Genomic DNA, 23,788 nt, shown 5'->3' with positions numbered 1-23,788 from the left:
AAGTTGTGTCTGATTCTTTGTGACCCCAGGGATTGTAATCCTCCAGGTTCCTCTGTCCATGTAATTTTCCAGGCAAGAATAGTAGAGGGGGTTGCCGTTTCCTTCTCCAGGAGATCCTCCTGACCCAGGGATCTTACATCTCCTGCACTGGCAATCAGATTCTTTACCACTGGGCCACCTCTGTATGCTATAGGCTTATGTTATTTTTTGTCCACGGAATGATATGATTATGTCATTTACTTATATTGATAATGATTAATTAGTAATAATCTGAGATGATCCATTATCTCTAAGTTTATATCAATCCTAGCTCTATCGTGGACCTTAGAAACCAACCAATCAACCAAGAGTAAAGAATAAAACAATAAAAATAACATAAAAACCTGCCAATCCCACATCTCTTCTAGTCAGAAAGGATTCTGTATCAGTCAAACCAATTGTCTCTTCAGTGATGAGGGTGAAAGATAATCGAAGTTAATATCTCTGAATGCCAAATGTATTTTGTCTCAATTTTTATCTCTTTTAGGAGACAATCCAGCCATCTGTAAATTATTTTTCATTACAAATTTTCTGAAAGCAGAGGTTAACTTAAACTGATTTTAAAAGCCCTTGACCACTAGGTGGCACCAAATAGCCATAATTCATAGATTGTATCCTAAACCTATACACAAGCCATTAAAAGATTATCCTTTGCTTATGAAGACAATATTCTAAAAAATTAAAAATAAATAACTTGGGCTTTTATAGAATAAGAAATACAACACAATTTTTTCTAACGTACTTCAAGGTAATAAGTTGAAGTATATTCATGTAGTTTGTTAATAAATTCATTGTAACATTCATTGTTGAATGTCAAAATATGTTACTCTTTTCTCCCATTGAATTATTTCAGTGTTATAAATATTTTTTAAATTCTTTAGAAACATGTAAGATGACCCTTTCTAGAAGTTTTTTTTTATTTAAGATCTCTTTTACTATACTCAGTAAAAAAGATGTGTCGTTACACAATGTGCCTTTATTTTAATAGTGATGTTTTCAGTCCAAGGAGGCATTTGGATTATGATAGGTGCTGTGGCAAGAGATACTTCTTCCCACCTACACTTGTAAATTTCCCTCTGTCATGCAGGGCTCACCACACTATCTTAGGATTTTGTCACCTCGAGGTCTGACTGCTGCTGTGTCCTCTGCCTTGGTTGACGGCGGAAGAGCCCTGGAATACTCAGCTAGTACAGAATGTGACAGCTTGTCTGTTTAGCAATGCCAGCCACACGGAGCACATTATACCGATGCTTTGTGCATAGCTCTGGCTTCCAATAGTCATTCTAGGTGTTCATTTTAATTTATAAAGCTCTCCGTGGCCTAGGACTTGTAAGTTATATGATGTTCTCATTTCCTATCCTGGCAGTTAAGGCATTTACTAGGTAGCTCCTAAGATGCTATGATGAACTCAAAGTTAGAGGTCCTGGACCCTACATCATTCAGTTTCATTCTCTGACTTGAAAAGAACTCATTTTGCACAATATAGAATTTCCTGGAAAATGTGGGTCCTTAATTTAGGTTCTATAAATAGTATTTGATTGTGGAAGAGACAGAGTCTAGCCAAACACAATTCTTTCAGTCTTCATGAGTAGTGGAAATAATCTTTCAACAGCAGGTATCTATAGCAGAAATTACCCCAAAAATGAAATTAACAGAATAGCAAAAGCCAGCTTAAATGTACTGCAGTTCATTATGGTTACATTTAGCAAACATGTTTTGAATGCTGAGTATGATTAAGATACTGCATTATAAACTACAAGACACTGCGGCCAGTTATATAAAACTATACTGTTATAAAGTGGATAATTGTAACAAATATAGAAAAATAATATTGAATTGCTACTATTACATTGGAATTATATTGTATCTCTCCAAATAAATTGTTGCTTTGGTAGACTATAGAAAGACATACATGTCTCAGGATAACAAACTTGCCTGGATTTCAAGCAACTAAGAAATCTGGGAGCTAAATTCAGTGTGAAAAACAAAAATAAATTAGCTTGAGTATTCCTAACATGTAGCACACATATATTGTGTGCATGTCTAATTTTCTCAATCAGAGATTACTGATTAGAAGAAAACAAGGCCTTAGCAGGTGTTCTGTTCCAAATCTGTGCCTTTTCCGGAGGCATGCATTTCAAATTCTTCCATGTCCTGAAAAATAAAAGTGGGTAAATTAAAGATTACATTTCCCTTACCAGAATCTAGCATATATGGGACTTGTGCTTACTTCTAAACATGAGTTAATTTAAAGACTACATTTGTCAATAAAAAATATATTTTACAAAAATGGCTGGGGAAACTGCAATAGGCAAAATGAAGACACATACACATTTCTTGATTTTAATGATAATAAAACTCTATTCTCTCCAGTCAGAAGTGGGAATAGTAAGTAGATATTTTAAACTGTCAGTGAGATGACTTTTGCAAAGATTATCACTTTAAAATAGAAAAAAGTATATAAATAGAAGCAATGTTTATTTTAATAAATTTCAAGTATTAAAAGACTCAGGTTATCATACAACAAGAGTGCCAGATCTACTCCAAAGTCCCTCCCATTTTGGTCATGCCTGTCTTCTCTCCTTTCAGTGTCTGTCATTGCCTGTGGTTTTCTCTTTGCAGAATCAAAAATAGTTTTATATGTGGCTTTCTGATTATCTTCAGTCAGACTTATCTTTCAGTAGATGCTTCTCCAGGAGTGATGGGAATATTATATTGACAAAATACACCCTTCAGCACTTCTGCCTGACGTTTATTAGGCTATCCATTTAAATTTCAGGCTTCCCTGGTGGCTCAGACAGTAAAGAATCTGACTGCAATGCAGGAGACCCAGGTTAGATTCCTGAGTCAGGAAGATCCCCTAGAGAAGGGAATGGCTATCCACTCACGTATTCTTGCCTAGAGAATCCCAAGGACAGAGGAGCCTGGAGGGGTATAGTCCATGGGGTCGCAAAGAATCGGACACGACTGAGTGACTAACACTTTCTTTCATATTTAAGTTTCAGTTTGGGTATCATCTGTTTTCCACATAGAGCTGACACTGACAGAAAAACTGACTAATAATTACTATTGCTTCCAATGGCCAAACAATGACTTCTCTCTAGAGCTGCATTATTAGAGGTCGTATTATGACATTGCATGTTTATAAACATGCACGCAAGTAACTAATCAAATTTGTTCTGTTGCAACGTTAAGTGTCTCAAGATGTACTATATTTTGCTACTATATTTTTCTTATAACATATGCTGCTGCTAAGTTGCTTCAGTCGTATATCTAATAGCAAAACAGCAGCTGAAGGGGGAGAGGGAATTTTACAAGTACATAATCTTGAATACTAACTTCCCCAAAGCCCCGTTCCTGTGTACTGCTGTTGACCCACTACAAAAACAGTATTGATTTCTGATTAAAAATATACCATTAAAATGTATTCAGATGAATGGGCAAAGAAGATGTAGTATATATATATATATATATATTTTTTTTTTTTTCCCCAATGAAATGCTATTCAACCAAAAACATGTTGCCATTTGAGACAACATGAATGGACTTTGAAGGTATTATGCTAAGTAAAATAGGTCAGAATGATAAAGATAAATGCCATATGATTTCACTCATGTAGAATCCACAGAAGTAGAACAAATGAACAAAAAATATAAAACAAAAACAAACTTATACATGCAAAGATCTGATTAGTGGTTACCAGAGGGAAAGGGGTTAGGTCGTGGGTGAAATGGATGAAGAGGTTCAACTGTGTGGTCATGGCTGTCAGCTAGACTTGTGATAGTGATCACTTTGTAGTGTATACATTGTCAAATTATGATGCTCTACACCTGAAACATGCAAAATTAAATTTAAAAAGAATCAATTATTTTGATCAATAAATGGTGAAGGCATTACAGCTAATAAGATGGCAGTAGCTGACCAGTATCTTTCAAAAATATATCTAGAGATGTTTAAGTAAATACTCTGGATTTAGTCTCATAACTTTAATCCCCAATGAATAATAATGGCCATTATTTTTAAAGCATTTACTCAATATATTAGGAACTATGCTAAGTATTTTATGTCTACTATCAGTTATTATTGGTAAGTTGCTAAAAGCAGGAATATATTCTACACACAAATCTAGGGCAGAGTCACACAGCTGATTGCTTTAGATTTGAACCCAGACAATCAGATGGAAGAATCTGGTTTTAAATCATTTCAGTACAGAACTCTGTATATAATACATAGCTTTCATAGCCTCTTAATTCTTTTAACTAAAAAGCAATGATTTATTTTTCATATTATTATCTTTCATCACTATGATAATCCCACTTACTAACTTAATTTTGTTTTGTCCTTACTATTCCTTTTATTTATGTAACAATTCACTGATATATTCTTATTGGGAAAGGTTTAAACAATAGTTATAAAAGATTAAGGCTCCTGCTCACCTCTCCATTCCAAGTTCTCATCTGAAAGAAAACATATGTTAAAATTCTGTCCTATTCTTTCAGTCTTCTTCTTTCTGTTCTTCTTTCAGTCCGTTTGCTAAGAACTAACACAAATATATGTAGAAATATTTTATGAAAACACAATTACATTACGCTTATCCTTCCAGTACTCTTAACTACCTAACACATATGCATATATATACATAGAAATATTATTTTCATATAATCATAATTATTCTATACCCATTCTTCCATTATTTTTTAATAATTACATACCTTATACTTTTTTTATAAGTAAATATGGGTCTTCCACATTTTTTAGCTTTTGTCCAATATTTCATAGTTTAGATTATCATATTTATTGAATCCCTCACATACTCACAAATATATAGGATATCTTCACTCTTCTTTTGCTATTATAAACAATTCTGAAAGTGAGATCCTTATACATATTACTACTATACACATATGTAGAAATGGGACAGACTTGCTCAGTCCAAGAACATATATGTGTGTGTATATACACACACACATACACATATATATACACATATACTTGATTTAAAAAATTTTGATAGCTACCACTCAACTGGTCTTCCAAAAGATTTTTACCCTGTATACTCTAAACAACACTGTAATGAAAACACATAGTTTTCCGCATGCTTACAAACACTAAAATTTGTTAGTTTCAGCTTTGTGCTGTTTTTTTCTCTTTTGCTAATCTGGTGGGAAATTATATTTAATTGTTTTATTTTCCCTCTTTCTGAATACTGGAGAGAAAATTTCTGTTCATTGGTAAAATAGAAATGTTTTCTTTCTCTAACTTCATACCTTACTAAATATGACCCAGACATAACAGATTCAGGTAATATAGTGATTTCTTTTACATTTCATATTTTGGCAATGTTTAAGTATTAAAAGGTTTAGGTTAAAATATAGATTTACAGCTTCTCTTTTAAAAGATCATAAGATCTAGCAACACTAATCCTATTCTCCTTAGTGACACAATGCATTGATGCCAAGCAGTGGCTGTATCCCCTAGATGGAGTGTGTCTTCTCCCAACTGCCCTCAGGTGGCCTGTGTTTCTCGGCTATTTCTCGGAGACATTAACTTGGCTACCCTGAACCAACTATTCCTCAAGCATATAAATTTTTGACATAATTTGTTAAAATTAAAAGTTAACATTCTCTTTGCTTTTGTTATTAACCTAATGAATCATCAAGCCTACTTCATTTGCAAAATATAAGTGGAAAACAAGGTATTGTCAGATGTTTCCTTCCAAAAATACGTTTTTCTATAGATAGTTTAGATTCATCCCTTTGGGGTTTTTTTAGAGGATACAAATTGTTTTAATGTATAACTAAATAATATTTGAAAAACATTTCTATGTGTAAAAAAAAGAATAAACTAATTCCAGATGCAACTGAATACATTTGAATTAGACATTTTCACTGAGTCAATATAATATTTTAAGCCTGACACTTATTTTAAAATGAGATATCAAAAAATTATTTTATCTGATAGTATAAATACTCATGGACTATTACATATTAAATTATCCTCCTAAATAATACCTTGAACAATTGCCTCATTAAACTACAAAGTACCTCTCAACAATATGTTTTACTGAAGCCCTCACAACTCTGCTTACATTAGGCATGTGAAGGCACAGGAATTGCCTTTTATCTACCAACTAAAGTTGGCACTTGGAAGGAGATTCCCTCAATTGCAGGCAAGTATACTGCTCTACTTGCAAATGGTTCCTCTGTCTATATGTGGACAGTAGTCTCCGTGCCTGGGAGCAGCTACTTGTAACCTAACCAAAAGGAAGACCTGGTCAGTGGAATCAAGGACAGGACCATTTTGCTCCATTGTTCTCTTTTTCCTATGATACATACACTTTTACCATAATTTTTTTTAATTCTAAGCAATTATATTTCAATGCAAGATTTGTGAGTTGGCAATTCCATGTGTATAGGTATCATTATCACTACCTAGAATAATTATTCCAACTGCTTTTGAATTTATTGTTTACCAAATACTCATTAGCATCTTTGATGTGCCAGAGACTGTACTAAGTGACAGTTATAAAAGGGTGAACAAAAACACTAGATTCCTGCCATTATGTGACTTATCTGCCATCATGTGACTATCTGAATAGATAAGAGGGAGAAACAATAAACAAATGTATCCTTACTGAATTAATTATCCAGCTCATCAATAAAGAAATTATTTCCAATAATGACAAGGTAATATGAAGCAGGGCAAAGGGTCTGAGAAAGATAAGATGGTGTAGAGAATGGGGAACAAACATAAATAAACATCTCAAAAATTATTTTAAATAACACATCTCTAGAGAACCATCCCCAATTACAGGTACCACCATTCCATAATGATATTTATAAACTAAAATTATGCACTTACATGAAAGAAACATAATAGTAAGGGATTGGGAGAACATACCATACAAAGAATAGCTGAAAGATATGGTGATATTTGGACTGAAAAATAAAATAATAAAAGGAGAAATATGACACTTAGGTTTAGACATGTTGAAAGTTGTCATGAAATAAAAGGAACAGAATAATGTTATGTTTCATATAGGAAGAACTAGGCTAGGATTGAGCAACTAAGCGCACACACACACACAGGCTAGGAATAATAGGAAAAAAGTAAAATCAGTACATGATTTATTGGATCATCATCTTGTACCCAGCACTAGATGATGTTTTGCAAATAACTATTAATTAATATTGTTGTGATTTCTTGAGATTTTTCTCTTTTTAAATTATTTATTTTAATTGGAGGCTAGTTACTTTACAATATTGTAGTAGTTTTTGCCATACATTGACATGAATCAGCCATGGGTGTACATGTGCCCCCCATCCTGAACCCCTCTCCTCCTCCCTCCCCATCCCATCTCTCAGGGTTGTCCCAGTGCCCTGGCTTTGAGTGCCCTGGCTTTGAGTGCCCTGTCTCATGCATTGAACTTGGACTGGTCATCTATTTCACATATGGTAATAAACATGTTTCAATACTATTCTCTCAAGTCATCTCACCCTCGCCTTCTCCCACAGATTCCAAAGAGATTTTTCTTTTATTGCTCTTATCAGGGCACTGCGACCAATGAAGTTTTTTCAAAAAATGTTCAGATTTATACAGATAGTGAATGGTGAAGCTGGAATTTGGCTTTGCGTTTTCTCCATAGCAGCCTGCCCCAATGGCTCAATCTGCCTGCAGTGCAGAAGACACAGGAGATGAGGGTTTGATCCCTGAGTTGGGAAGATCTGCTGGAGATGGGAATGGCAACCCACTCCAGTATTCTTGTCTGGAGAATCCCATGGACAGAGGAGCCTGGCGGGCTGTAGTCCACGGGGTCGCAAAGAATTGGACACAACTGAAGCAACTAAGCAGCAGCTGCAGCTTGTTCACAGCAAATGTTCTTTCCTCTGCATCCTGATAGCTTTTGATTTTAGCTTAATAAAAAACATAACTTTTTAACATCTAAAACTTACTTCACTTGGTGAAGTAGTGGACTTCCTATAATAGGAGCTGTTACTGAAGAGGTCCCTTAGGTGGGATTCTTGTACTGTGTGGAGAGTAACTTCTAAGGTCTCCTATAATCCTAAGAGACTGCAGTTTTCACTGACTGAATTAGGAAGTCATCGTCTACAGCACCCTCCCCAATTATTAGCACAGTTTACTTCACAGGATTAGCAAATCATCACCTATTAAAGATCTGAACCCTGCAGGATTTGAAAGTCTACTCCATAAATGGGCAGCCCTGAAGTAGAATAAGAGTACTGTATTAGACACCAAAGGGAAGTGGGCTAGCCTCAAAAGAAAACTTCACCTAGTTCACAGCTTTGACTAGGACCAGATTGCAAAACACCTTCCCGATTCTGGTATGGTTTTCATTTTCCAAAGTTGCAATTCCCTAGTGTAGTCAAGTTTAGCATTTTAGGCTCAGCAAGGGTGAAAAAAATCTTTTGTAATAACAGGGGGTTTTGTTTTGACTCATTTTGTTAATATTTCTCAAATAGGACACAGACAGGACATTTCACATTGCTTTTATCAATCAGTCATGCCTGGTGTTTCCACATTAGGTAAAATTCTCAAAAGCCACACATCTTCAGTTGAGTTAGTGGTTCTTTCCAGTTGACAACACTTAACATATGCCCTTAAACCTTAGTTTTGTGTCTGAGTTTTCAATTCAAACTAAAATTAACATTAAATGTTCAGTGGAATTTCATAGTTTGGTTTTGTGCTGTTGTGTTGGATGCCAAAGTACCTCTTTTTATTGGCTTTGAATGTATATGCTGTTAACAACATCCCGTGACTAGTCCTGACATGTCTTTGGACTGGTTCAAAGCTGCTAAGTCCTTTCAGTCATGTCTGACTCTGTGTGACCCCATAGACGGCAGCCCACCAGGCTCCTCCGTCCCTGGGATTCTCCAGGCAAGAACACTGGAGTGGGTTGCCATTTCCTTCTCCAATGCATGAAAGTGAAAAGTGAAAGTGAAGCTGCTCAGTTGTGCTGACTCTTAGAGACCCCATGGACTGCAGCCTACCAGGCTCCTCCATCCATGGGATTTTCCAGGCAAGAGTACTGGAGTGGGTTGCCATTGCCTAGCTTTAATTTTATTTACTTACTTTCTCTTTGGCAAGGTTAAATAATCTAGTTGCTGTAGTTTCTCATTATTACCCTTGTAAGTCCTATGATAGCTTCAAACACACTGTTCCCTTCTTTGGCCTCTTAATTACATCTTCTATGTAAGATGGGTGACACTGAGGTTGGGCCTCAGTTAACTAATGAGATTGGACTAAATCATGGCCCAGGGTAACTTGGCTTGCTAATTCCTCAAATTTAGTAGTGCTGGTTTAAAAACTCCAAGTGATGTAAAAGAGGGGAAATTAAGGTGATTTGCCTTTAGTTCCACTTTGGGAACCTGGCATTACAGAGGCCAACTAGAATCTAAATTAACATTAATTTTACAATTAATGAGAAGACAGAATGGGGAGAAATCTTCAGAAAGACTATCAATGCATTTTTGTATTTTCTATCATTCTCCAAACTTTAATTTGTGAAGATATGTTTCATCACACTTTCAAATTAGTCTAGATTCTATAAATTTTTATTTTTCATTAATTTTGCCTGTAAGGTATACAGCTGCCAAATATTTCGTGTAACAATAATACTGGGTTTAATATTTTCTAAACCCAGCACATGAACACACATACACGCACACACATACACACACACATATATAGTGATTTAGTAAAAAGTATTTCTGCAAAGACTGTCAGCAAATATCATGCTGGCATTATTAAATATAATAAATAGTGTTTTATTATTGCTAGTTATATGTAAAACACTAAGCTACATATATGAAAAATAAAGTCATATTGCTGTCCTCAAATTTGCAAATTATTTCACCCATAGAAGCAGTATCAAAATAAGTAGTAGGAAGCTAGAAACATCATTATTATTCATTTAATCAGAAAGTATTTGTTGATTCTTTACTAAGTGCTCTGCTAGGTCATAGGAACATTAGTTCAGTTCAGTCACTCAGTCGTGTCCAGCTCTTTGAGACCCCATGGACTGCAGCACACCAGGCTTCCGTGTCCATCACCAACTCCCGGAGCCTACTCAAACTCATGTCCACCGAGTCAGTGATGCCATCCAATCATCTCATCCTCTGTCATCTCCTTCTCCTCCCACCTTCAATCATTCCCAGCATCAAGGTCTTTTGAAATGAGTCAGGTCTTCGCATCAGTTGGCTAAAGTATTGGAGTTTAAAACTGCTCCTGCAATTAAAATGCTTACCTTCTTGAAAGGAAGCAGAAATAAACAAATGATTTCTAAAACTATGGGTTTTAACAGTTATTCTCAAAGGGTGATTTGCTGAACAGTAACATTAGCAACCACTGGAAACTTAGACATGAAAATTCCCAGTTTTCACTAGAGACCCACTGAATCAGAATCTCTCCAGAGGATTTTTATAAAGTTTGAAAACCTCTGTGCTATAATTTTAGATGTTCCAAAGTGGGTAAAATTTATGACTAGAGATGCTGTTCCTTGCTGCTACTGCTGCTGCTAAGTCGCTTCAGTCGTGTCCGACTCTGTGCGACCCCATTAGATGGCAGCCCACCAGGATCCCCAGTCCCTGGGATGCTCCAGGCAAGAGTACTGGAGTGGGATGCCATTGCCTTCTCTGGATGCTGTTCCTTAGGGGATCTTTAATAATGTAACACAGAAAGCATCAAGTCTCTCAGAAAATGATGATCCATTTTCAGGTCCTTCCTCTGGTGGGATAAGACTTTTTCTAACAATGGAGCTTTAAGGTATGCATTAAAGTAGGCTACGGTGATGTCCATCAGAAAAATCCTGTTCCAAGATGGGAGGGTAATTGTAACCAGCAACTAGGTAACTGGAACCATATATTTTAAAGTTTACATTAGAATTCCTAAGATCTGATAGTGTGAAATATGCCTTCATCCCATCTGGCAGTGTTAGGTTGGCAGTCAATGCAGCTATACTGGCCAGTGGTCAAGAGAGCACACTAGTTCTGTACCTATGCAACTCTACATGAACAGAAGTAGACTGAAGAGAAGGTACTGGCCTGACTACTGTTGCTATTGCCATCTGGACTGGCACAATGTCTCTGGCACATCCCTTCCAAAAGTAAAATAAATTATAGGTATAAAGGTAGTGAAGAAGGAGTAGTAAGTGGCTAATGGTAAAAGAAGGATTTAGTCAGTTTTACAGTGAGGAAAATCCACTATTATCTTGCCTACTCAAGACACCCATGGCAAGAGATGATGATGTTTCTTAGCTTAGCTATGCCATGTGTCTCAGAGAATGAAGCTATTCCTGCTTTTGGAAACTTGTTTTTGGAAATGTGCAAGATTGATAGAAGCCTGAAAACCTCAGTAGCTTCACTCTGGGAGATGCTTTTGCTCATATGTTATGATAGCCTGTATTATTTATTAATGAATATAGTAAAATTTTTGACTGTTTTCTTCAGATTGTGTCTACTACCATAAAGTCACATGTTTTAACACTAGTACTGTTGGTGGGATTATAATATGATATTGATGGTCAAATGTACCGGGAAACTAAGTTAGAACTTCATCAGGATATAATACTGTTAGAAAATGGCTGGCCTGATAAAGAACTACATTTAGTTAACCATCAGCTAAACAGTTCTACAGAAATGTATCACAAGATAAAAACAGCAGTAGATCAAAAGACAAAAACATGAAAATGAATGTGATGGTTTCATAATATGAATTAGTTTTTTTTCTTAAAATCTATTCCTGCCTCTGGGCTTTCTTGGTGGCTCAGATAGTAAAAAATCCGCCTGTAATGCGGGAGACCTGCTTTTGATACCTGTGTTGGGAAGATCCCCTGGAGGAAGGCATGGCAACCCACTCCTGTATTCTTGCCCAGAGAATCCCAGTGGACAGAGGTACCTGGCAGGCTACAGTCCATGGGATCGCAAAGAATTGGACATGACTGAGCGACAAAGCACACATTTCCTACCCTTACTGTGTCTCTTCCAAAAGTTGGGTATATTTATAATGATACTATTGCCATGTCTGTCATAAATGTTACATTACATGGAGATTCTCAATCAAACTTGATTATTTTGCTCTAGGAGAGCCTTGGCCAAAGGCCAGTTGTGGCCTATGTAGTAAAGAGGTCCTGCCCCTGGAAAGGTCTCAACTTTGCCTTCAGTTTCTACTAAATAATCTATGTGATACCTGGTAGAAGCATCCTTGTTGAGTGTGGGGACTGGTCACCCTGGTCTTAGGGTGAGACCAGCCACACTGAACTGTCCTAGGAAACAAGCTGGACATACCAAGCAGACCAGCAGTATAACTTAGGGTGAGGACTTCAAATCATACAGCATGAGTCAACCTGGAGAATGAGAGCTACTATGTGAGAAGGCGGTTAATTCATTGTTCCTACAGAATGAAGTCCTAATACAAATTTTGAACATCCAAACTTGGCTCAACTTTCCCGGTTGGCAATACCTCATGGATATTGTCACACATCAATGCTGAAAAAGTAACACATCCTGACTGCTTGGAGAGAGGACAATGTAAGCTTCATATTTGGAAACTTACTGGGCTCTGCTCTATGCATCCCTTCCTTTGGCTAATTTTAATCCTATCAGTCCTTTTCCTGTGATAAATTACAATTGTGAGTGTAATAGTTTTCAATGAATTCTGTGAGTACTTTAGTGATTATCAAGCCTGAGAGTAGTTTTGGGAACCTCTGATCTTATAATTGGTGTCAGAAATGAGGGTGGTATTAGAGATGACACCTTCCAAGTGTATAGGTGGTCCTGATTCCTTGAAATTCTTTATTTTTTGTTGTTGCTTTTGAATTTCTATATTTTTAAATGTGTGAGATTCCCATTCTACATTGTGAGACCCGTGGTTTTGAGCATTTAGTTTCTTATATATGTATATATAAAAACTCCAAGTGAAAGAGTCCATCTAGGCATTTATAGAGAGGTATCTGGATTGTGTAGCGCTTACATTTAAAAAAAATACTATAAAAATTGAGTTGCCCTAGAACCAGCAAGGTTGAGAAACAGATTGTCTGGGTATATTCGATACCACTGGCGCAAAGAATAAAGAGCTGGGAGCCTGGGGGACATGCAACTGCTACACTTGAGGAATGCCACTGGGAGCTTTCCTGGGTTATCATGACGTGTGTGTGTGTGTGTGTGTGTGTGTGTGTGTATTCAAATGCCAGCTGTACACAAGAGGATCAGCTGTCTATCCTAAGACCTGATTTTCATGAGTAGCTACAGTGTATAACTGCAGTGAGAGCAGTTCTTGACAAGACTTAGCCAGGTCACTAAGCCTTCCTTGACTTAGTTAATTGGGATAGTGTCTACCTTGCCAACTTTAACAATGTTATTGTAAGGCTCAAAGGACATGATGTCAAGCCAATTTATAAACTGTAAAGTCCCATGTAAAAGTAAGTTATTAATATTCTGTCTTTGACAATGTGTCTCTCATTTGCTTTTCTCACAGGAACCCTAAAACTGCCTCAACCACATGCATTGGAGAAAATGTGTATTGTTCAGTTTCATTTGTTTACACTTCTCAGTGGGATTTGATTTGAAGGAAATCAAAAACAAATTTGATTTTGCTGCTTTAAAATATTAAAAACATTTCCTAAAAATAGAATGGAAAAAATTTGGCATGTGATTAGTACTTATATAGTTTTCTTTTTAAGTCTAAATCCCTTTCTTCTAGTACATGACTTCAATGCTTGTGGCTTTTGTCTGTAGTAAAGCCTTATTTTACAGATTTTATCCCATGACTATGTTCCAAATATTGTATTAGATGACCTGATTCACTTATTGGATTCCCTGGAGGCTCAGTGGTAAGGAATCTGCCTCCCAAACTGCAGGAGACACAGGTTCAACCCCTGGGTTGGGACAATTCCCTTGAAAAGGAAATGACAACCAATTCTGGTATTCTTGCCTGGGAAATCCTATGGACAGAGGAGCCTGGTGGGTATAGTCCATGGGGTCGCAATGAGCTGGACACAACTTAGCAACTAAAAAACAGTTCATTTATTAAAATACATCTATTAAATACATATTTATTGGGTTCTGTCCATATATGATATGCTTTACTTGAGGCCTCTTGTGAAAGAAAAAACTTGGTCCCTACTCTCAAGGAGTTTAGAGTCTAATGAAGAGAACACTATTCAGAAAAATACCTGGAGGTATTTTTCTTAACAAGATATAGACAAAGTGCAGTGAGAGCTTAGAGGGAACAAATAAAACTTCCCCCAGATTATCAAAGAGAGAGTCACAGGCTAGGCAGAGGAGACACTGTGGGCCTGACAAATTCTGGAGACCTCAAGGCTGTGATTTTGAAAAAAGAGAGCCTCAAGGGAAATTAAGGAGAAGGGACAAGAGTAGACAGCAGGCACAGTGGTTTTTTGTGCTAAGCCAATGATTTTAGATTTCATTCTGAATCTAAGCAGAACTGTTGAAGAATTTTGAACATGATAGTGATTCATTCCCAACCTCTTTGGGTTTTAAAATGCATAATGTGAATCAACATTTGTCTTATCTTTGAGATCATATTTCATTTCAATCAAAGAAGTATATGTTCACTAATAATCAGGGAAAAGCAAATCAAAATGACAGTGAGATACTACTCGCACCTGTCAGAATGGCTATCATGGAAAAGGCAGCATGTAACAAGTGCTGGCTGGAGAAGGCAGTGGCACCCCACTCCAGTACTCTTGCCTGGAAAATCCCATGCACAGAGGAGCCTGGTAGGCTGCAGTCCATGGGGTCGCTAAGAGTCAGACACGACTGAGCGACTTCACTTTGACTTTTCACTTTCATGCATTGGAGGAGGAAACAGCAACCCACTCCATTGTTCTTGCCTAGAGAATCCCATGGACAGAGGAGCCTGGTGGGCTGCAGTCCATGGGGTCATACAGAGTCGGACACGACTGAAGTGACTTAGCAGCAGCAGTAGCAGCAGCAACAAGTCCTGGCAAGGATGTGGAGAAAAGGGTATCTTTGTGCACTATTAGCAGGAATATAAATTAATACAGTTGCTATGGAAAACAGTATGGTAGTCCTTCGGAAAAAAAATAGAACTGCCATGAGATCAATAATTCCACTTCTGGGTATTTACCTGAAATAAACAAAAACACTAATTCACAAAGATATTTGCACCTCTATGTTCACTGCAGCATTATTCACAATAGGCAAGCTATGGAGGTAGCCTAAGTAGGCACTAATGGATGAATTGATAAAGAATTTTGTGTGTGCTCAGTTGCTCAGTCATGTCCAGTTCTTTGCAATCCCATGGAATGTAACCCACCAGTCTCCTCTGTCCATGAAATTTTCTAAGCAAGGATACTGGAGTGGTTTGCCATTTCCTTCTCCAGAGTATCTTCTTAACCCAAGGGTCAAACCTGCATCTCATGTGTCTCCTACATTGGCGGGCAGATTCTTTACCACTGTGCCACCTGGGAAGTCCAAAGAATATTACTCAGCCATAAAAGAGAGAATGAAATCTTCCTGTTTGTGATAACATGGATGGACCTATATGGTGTTATGCAAGACAGAGGAAGACAGATATCATATCATTCCACTTATGTGGAATCAAAAAACAAAACAAGTAGGCAAACATAACAAAAGACAGATACAGAGAAGAGCTTAGTGTTTGCCAGTTGGGAAGGGAGTTGGCAGTGGAAGAGTGGGTGAAATGGGTGAATGGGATGAAAAGGTATACATTTCCAGTTATAAAACAAGTCATGAGGATCTAATATGCACCATGGTGACTAGAGTTGATAATACGGTACTGTGTGTTTGAATGGGCTTCCATGGTGGCTCAGACAGTAAAGAACCCGCCTGCAATGAGGGAGACCTGGGTTCAATCCCTGGATTGGGAAGATCCCTTGGAGGAGGGCATGACAACCCACTCCAGTATTCTTGCCTAGAGACTCCCCATGGACAGAGGAGCCTGGCGAGTTGCAGTGCATGGGGTTGCAAAGAGTCGTACATGACTGAGCGACTAAGCACCGTTTATTTGAAAGTTGTTAAAAGAGTGACTCTTAAATATTCTTACCACAAAAAAGGAATGATAATTATGTAAAGTGATGAAGGTGCTAACTAATCCTATTGTGTAAGAATTGGTAATACATAAGTGTATCAAATCAACATTGTATACCTTAAACTTATATAATGTCATATGTCAATTATATTTAGATGAAGTTGGGAAAATAATTTATCTTAAAAATTCTTGTGGATTTGACATTCTATACCTTAGGATAATTAGCAGTTATTTCCATTGTTTACCAGACAGTAAAACTGAGTTCCAGGGAAACGCACTGTTTCTCTTATGCCTTAAGACAACCCCATCTGCCACCCCAAAACACATACACAGACACACACACAGAGACTGACTTCTGCCTGAGTCACTTGTTCAATTTGCATAGCATAGACCTGCTCCTTGGGTAAGCACTCGGCCTAAAGCGCTTCTCCAAGGTGGCTTTGTCCTCTTGTTACTCTGACCATAGAAAGGCTTTTCTCATCTGTCCATCAGCTTTCTTTTATAATTGTATCATCACACTTCGTTTCTTTGTATTCAGGCTCTGGCCACTGATCACCATCTGTAAGAAAAGAACCTCCTTTTCCCATTATGATACAAACAGTCCAGTCCCTTTATTCTTTTTTTTTTCTTTCAGCATATACTCTTACTCCCCCTCCCCTTTTTCTTACTCTTATTGTCTATTCTTTTATCACAATTCCTTTTTGCTTGACAGCACCCCATAAAATTCACTGGGGTTAAATCCTTTGATGATGATTCTTCAAGTGCTTTCTCAATTCAAATTGTATGACATTTTTGTTTTACGTTTGTTTTACATTTTCACTGGTTTCAAAGTCTAGTGAATTTTTCACATTGCTTTTATGGTACTTTGTGTTTTTCCTGCCCATTTTAATTACCTGATTATTGAACAGATCCTCTTCAGTTAAACCTTTCTAAATTTATCTGGCATGAGCTTTGGTGGAAGAAAAGTGAGCATTGCTAAATGTTAGATCATTAGAAACTGCTTGCTACTGATGGCAATTATGATAAAGTGAGAGACATATTCCACATTTAAATTTTATGCTTTCTTGGGTTTCCTAAATTCTACTTTATCCAACAAAAATAAAGAGTTCTCTTAGTATTATCAAGGTTTGCATTGATTTGGCTTCATGGGGTGTTTGGTTGGTTGGTCATTTGTTCTTTATTAATTTTAAAAGTCTGAATAATAAATCCATAGAACTGGATTTATTTTTTTAATGTGACCTAGGACAAATTACTTCTCTGAGTCTTAATTTTCTCATCTGGAAATGGCAAATAAGATCTATTTCATGGATATTTGGAGAGGTCTAAATCAAAGGCAGTGTATGAAGCACCAGGCTTATTCTTGGGAATATGTTGTGTTCAATAATTATTAGTTTCTTTCTGTTTTCTTTTTCAGTGAGATTGTTATTTGTTAATATAAAACATTTAGATTTTAAAAATATACTTTTATTTCTAACTTCAAATTACTTTCATAGATAGCTTTATGATTATGCCAATAATATCTTTTAAAAATGACTAACCAGAGAAAAACACAGGATTTTAAAATTAATTTTGAATCTATTAGTTTTTTTTTTTAACACATAAGCTATCAAAGACCCAGATGTGCACCATATGAGCTGATGAAAAAGTATGTAGGAAGTTGTGATAAAAGCTTTTCTTTTTTGTCTTATCAAATCTTAAATTCAAGGTTACTCTTATACAGCTGATATATATTAAATAGAATATTTTTATTTAAATAAATATGGTTGGTCTAAATATGGAAAAGTTGAACAGAGAATTGAAACATTTCCTCCTAGGAAATGGTAAGGTTGGAATGGTATCCTGATATTTCTAGAGCATCTCTTCAGTATGAACAGAATATCACAATTAGAGAAAAAATATTTTGGTCATTTTATATTGTCCCAAATGTAGACTATTGTTTATCGGTAGTCTCTTTTAAAACAAACAAATAAAAACTCTATAGTATATATCTATATGAGTGCCATTGGAAGAATTGTATATCTTTAAAAATATTGGACATAAGTTTCCCTCACCTGAGGAAAAAATTAATGAATTAGTAAAAAGAGATCAAGCGAAGGTAATATTGCAGATGTTGATAGATTCATATCTATCAGTCATTCCCTATATCTTTCTGCTAACAGAATCCTAATTTGTGTGGCTTGGCAATGAACTCCACCTCAAGTGATGAAATATGATTGTTTCAGGGAAGGCCATCTTTAGAATTTTGCCTCCTTTCCCAGATGTTCTTGAGCCAGTGGTGGCACCATTCAGAGCAATGAGGCATGAGGGGAAGTCTTCTGCGGAGTTTTGGCAAGTTTTTCTTTCTTGTAAAAAGGCACAGAAGAGGAACATGCCCTGTTCCTCTCTTGCTGTGAACAGAAACTTAGACCTAGAGTTTCTGCAGTCAACTTCCAAGCATAAGGGGAAGAATCAACACACCAAGGATGCTAGAACAAAAAATTAAAATTATCTAATCACTTGTAACATGTTTAAGCTGCTAAACCAACCCTGAAAATAAGCATTTTCAGATATTTTTAAAGCACAATAAATGTCCATATGTTGATTAACTGTGCTATTGCTTAGAAGTTCCTCAAGAAATTTCTCAACAACTTGGGAGCCCCAGACCCCTTTTTCCTTCTTGAGGGCCCTGGACCCCTTCCTTCTTGAGGAATTACTAAATGACATAAAGGCTTTGTTTTGGTTTGGAGGTTTGTTACTATAACTGTTGCTATTACTGGTGTTTGTTTTGCTTTATTTTTTACAGTGTACTGTAAGCACAACTGACTGAAAAATTCAGGTAGCTCTAACAACTAAAAATTGGAAGCAACCCAAATAGTCATCAACAAGTGCATGAGTAATAAATTGTAGTATATCGCTTCAATAGAATACCACTCATCTAGGAAAGGAAATGAACTATTGACACATACTGCATGGATTAACCTCAAAATCATTATTCTAGTGAAAGAAACGAGATACAAAGAGCTATATGAGTCAATTCATATGACGTTCTAGAACAAGAAAAACTAACCTAATTAACCTCTTACCTGTTTAGGCATGAAGAAATAGGTATAACTGTGTTTAATAAAGGAATGAGTTTTTTTTTTTCTTAAATACTGTCCAGGAACATAAACAAATAGACTGTTCCGTGCTGTGATTTTATTACAATCCATTGTCTTCCCTGTTAATGCTTGGCTTTCTCTGTTGGTTCTATACATTTACTTTTTAAAAACTTTTTGTTTTGAAACAATTATATAGTTACAGGAAGATTTTAATATATTACAGAGAGGTTCTGTGTACTCTTCACCAGTTCCCTGCAAGTGTTACATCCTATATAACTATTGCTCTTGTTGTTGTTGTTGTTTAGCGGCTAAGTCCTGTCTGACTCTTTTGCCACCCCATGGAATATCTGTCCGTGGGATTTCCCAGGAAAGAATAGTGGAGTGGGTTGCAATTTCCTTCTCTAGAGGATCTTCCTGATCCAGGGACTGAACCTGCATCTCCTGCGTTGGCAGGCAGATTCTTCACCAGTGAGCCACCAGGTATAGCTTAACATTAAAACCAGGAGACTGACACTGGTGCAGGGCATGTGTATGGTTCTATGACATTTTATCACATATATATTTCTGTAACCACCAAAGCAACCAAGATACAGAATTATTCCACCACAGTGGTCTCTCATGCTACCCCTTTATAGTCACAACCGTTCCCCTCACACCATAGTCCCTTACCCTTGTAAGCTACTAATCTGCTTTCCATTTCTATAATTTGGTATTCTGAGTGTGTTACAAAAACAGAATCATACACTACGTGACCTTTTGAGATTGACTTTTTTCACTCAGCAAAATGCCCTTGATCTATCCAAGTTCTTGTGTGTATCAATAATTCTACCTCTTTATTCCATGTATTCTGTGGTATTGACATAACAGTTTGTTTAATCATTCTAGTAGTGATGGATATTTTGGTTGCTTCAAGTTTGGAGATATTACAAATAAAACTTCTATAAAGGTTCTTGAACAGGTTTTTGGTGGACCTATATTTTCATTTCTCTGGGATAAATGCCCAGTAGTGTAATTGCTGGATTCTGTGACATTTGTGTTTACTTTTTTAAGAAACTATTTACTAGGGTGGAATTTTACATTCTTACCAGCAATTTATGTGAAATCCAGTTTCTTCATAGCCTTGCCAGCAGTTGACACTGCCACTATTTAAATATATATATATATATATAATCAGTCCTAATAGGTCTGTAATAGCTAGTGATGTTAAACATCATCTCATGTGACTATTTGTTATCTGTATATCCTCTCTGATAAATTGTCTCCTTCTGTCTTATGTCAGTTTTCTAACTGAATTTTTCCTTGATCACTTCTTTTCTTTTTTTCTCCTTCTTTCCTTTCCTTCTTTCTTTCCTTTCTTCCTTCCTTCAACTTTAAGTTTTGAGTATAGTTTATATGCTCTAGATACAAATCTCTTTTCAGATGTGTGTTGCCAATACTTCCTCCCAGTTTATAGCTTGTCTTTGCATGCCTCTTTAATAGTTTTTTTGAAGAACAAAGGTTTTCTTTGTTTTGAAGTAGTCCAATGTACATATTTATTTTTAGTGTAATAAGCTATAATTTGGGTTTATATGGATGCTTCTGTCTAAGAAATAGCTCTCTTCCATTTTTCTAGTTATTCTTCAAATGTCTACCTAGAAAATAAATATATTTTTATACCTGTCTCCTAGAGTAACGAAAATAGAAACAAAAATAAACACATGGGCTCTAACTATACGTAAAAGCTTTTGCATAGCAAAGGTAACTATAAACAAAACCAAAAGACAACCTGCAAAATGGGAAAAGAAAGTATTTGCAATTAATGGAACATACAAAGGCTTAAGCTCCCATGCAGCTCAATATTAAAAAAAAGAAGAACAACAACCCAATCAAAAAAGTGGGCAGAAAGCCTAAATAGATATTTCTCCAAATAAGACATATAAATGGCCAACAAACTCATGAAAAGATACTCAATATCCCTAGTTATTAGAGAAATGCAAGTAAAAACTACAAAGAAGTTTCACCTCACCTGAGTCAGAAGGGCCATCATCAAAATGACTACAAATACTAAATGTTGGAGAGGATGTGGAGAAAAGGGAACTTTCCTGTACTGTTGGTGTGGATGTAGATTGGTACAACCACTATGGAAAACAGTATAGAGATTCTTTAAGAAACTAAAGATAGAGGTGCCATATGATCCAACAATCTCATTCCTGGGTGTATATTTGGATAAAACCATAATTTGAAAAGATACATGCACCTCATTATTCATTACAACACTATTTACCATAGCCAAGACATGGAAGCAATCTAAATGTCCATCAATAGATGAATGGATAGATGTGGTCCACATATACAGTGGACTATTACTCAGCCATAAAAAAGAATTAATGCCATTTGCAGCAAGATGAATGGACTCAGAAATTATTATGCGAAGTGAAGTAAGCCAGACAAAGACAAATATCCTATGATATTGCTTATATGTGGAATCAAAAAAAATAAAGAATGATACAAATGAACTCATATACAAGACAGAAATAGACCAACAGACATAGAAAACAAACTTGTGGTCACTAAAGGTGAAAGGGGGAAGGGATCAATTAGGAGTCTGGGATTAATACATACAATAGTGCTATGTATAAAATGACAACCAGCAAGGACCTACTGTATAGCACAGGTAGCTACACTCAATAATTTTTAGTAACCTATAAAGGAAAATAATCTGAAAAATAATAGACAGATAGATATGTATAACTGAATCTCTTTGCTGTATACCTGAAACTAACACAATGTTGTAAATTAACTATACTCTGATAAAATAAAAAAGAAAGGGAAACAGTTTTTCTAAACTATCTAAAGAAAGGTCAATCTAATAAGTAACCAAGTTACTTTAAATAAGTGTTTCTACAGTTAGCTTTGTTATCATTTAAACATCAAAAATTAAACATCTATAAATTTATTATCTTTCATGAAAGTGAGAAATCTACCAAAACCAGAATCAATAATCAAAAACTGAAAATAGAATTTTTTTACTCTAGAAAATGTCAGAATACACAGAAGAAAAATGAAAATGTATTAGTGATATACTTTCATTATGTGATTTTAAAAATTCAAACATACAATTAACTGATTAATATTTTCCAGTGAATTTTTATCCTAATTATATATTAATCTCAAATCTCTCTAATTGAGGTGAACCATTTTTCATGGTGATTTCTGTTTGTTTCTATCATTATTCAAAAACCAATATACAAGGTTCAATATGTTCAATCATATTTTTATTTACATTTTTTTCTCAACATGTATTTTAGAAATCCAAGTCTACACATTCATTTCTCATTACCCAGGGAAGGTTGGTTCCAGGATCCAGCAGATACAAAAAATCCACGGATGCTCAAGTCACTTATATAAGATAGCATAGTACAGTCAGCACACCATGTCTGCGAGTTGGGAAAGCTAATCATACTTGACAAAATAATAGTGTTACCTAGTCTCTTTAATAGTTATGAAGGTTAAAGACAGGATTTGTTTAAAACACTTTTAACTGAGGCTGCCCCACCAATCTCCACTCAGATCATGCTGTTTACAAGCCCCTTAGGTTTCACCTTATGTTTAGCATCTAAGTTATCTGTGAAGAAGCAAATGTACCTGGTTGTTCTGTACATCTACCTTAAGATGAATTGCTCTTGCCAATGAGTGTCTTAGGAAAAGCTCTGCTTTAGAATGAGCAAGATAAGGAAACTTATAAGCACCCACTGCAAAAGCCCATGTGTCTGCAGTCCAGAATGTTTTCCAAGAAGTACTTCTTCTTGAGCACTTCTTCTGCCATGGGAAAGAACTGGACTGATAGGCCTCTTTCAACAAATGTGCTCAGCACGGGTTTTCTCTTCCAGCTGAGTCTTGACATTAGAGGCGTTTGTGATGATTCCTCATCAAAGATGAGGTATCAAATCCCTGACACCTTGAACTTGATTATGGTAGAATTAAAGACTGCCCTCAAATAATCAATGTGAAGTTAAGGATGGTTGGTAAGCAAGGCAACCATAGTATATATCCTATGCTATATTCAAAGCCAACAGTGAGGAAGCAATGCAAAAACAAGATCACCTAAAGGAAGTCTCACCTCAGACTTTATTCTAGAAGGATGATGTGTTTGCTCCAGGATAAACCTCTAGAAAGAAGTCAACATTTAGGAAACTGACAAGTGGGAGTCTTGGTTTGCCTGGGGGAAACAGAAACCATACTAACTGCTAAGGAATAAGTATGTTCAGCTTCAGTTTAGGCTACAAATGTCCAGAGGTAAATTGCTCAACATGTAATCAAGAAATGCACTGAAGACTTTTATTCACTGAAATGCAAGAATTTTTGGAAAGAGCTTGGGTAGCCAGTCACCTGTGGACTCTAATTCCTGACTACTCTTAATATAAAGTCTCTAAGAAATATCACTTCATTACAAAAATGCAAACCCAAATTCCTTCCTTGGGAAGAATCTTGGATTAGGTGACCTCTAAGCCCTCATCTAACCTAAAGATTCTCTTTCTAAGACGTTAATATTGACACACAAATGATGTAGACTCAATAAATATTTGCTGATATAAACTGAACTGGGTTGAATTCAGGAAGTAAAAGGGTCTATATTTTATGAC

The sequence above is a fragment of the Bubalus bubalis genome, chromosome 8, assembly GCF_019923935.1.
Source record: "Bubalus bubalis isolate 160015118507 breed Murrah chromosome 8, NDDB_SH_1, whole genome shotgun sequence".
In the NCBI taxonomy this organism is placed as follows: Eukaryota; Metazoa; Chordata; class Mammalia; order Artiodactyla; family Bovidae; genus Bubalus; species Bubalus bubalis.
Note: the sequence above shows the minus strand (reverse complement) of the source record.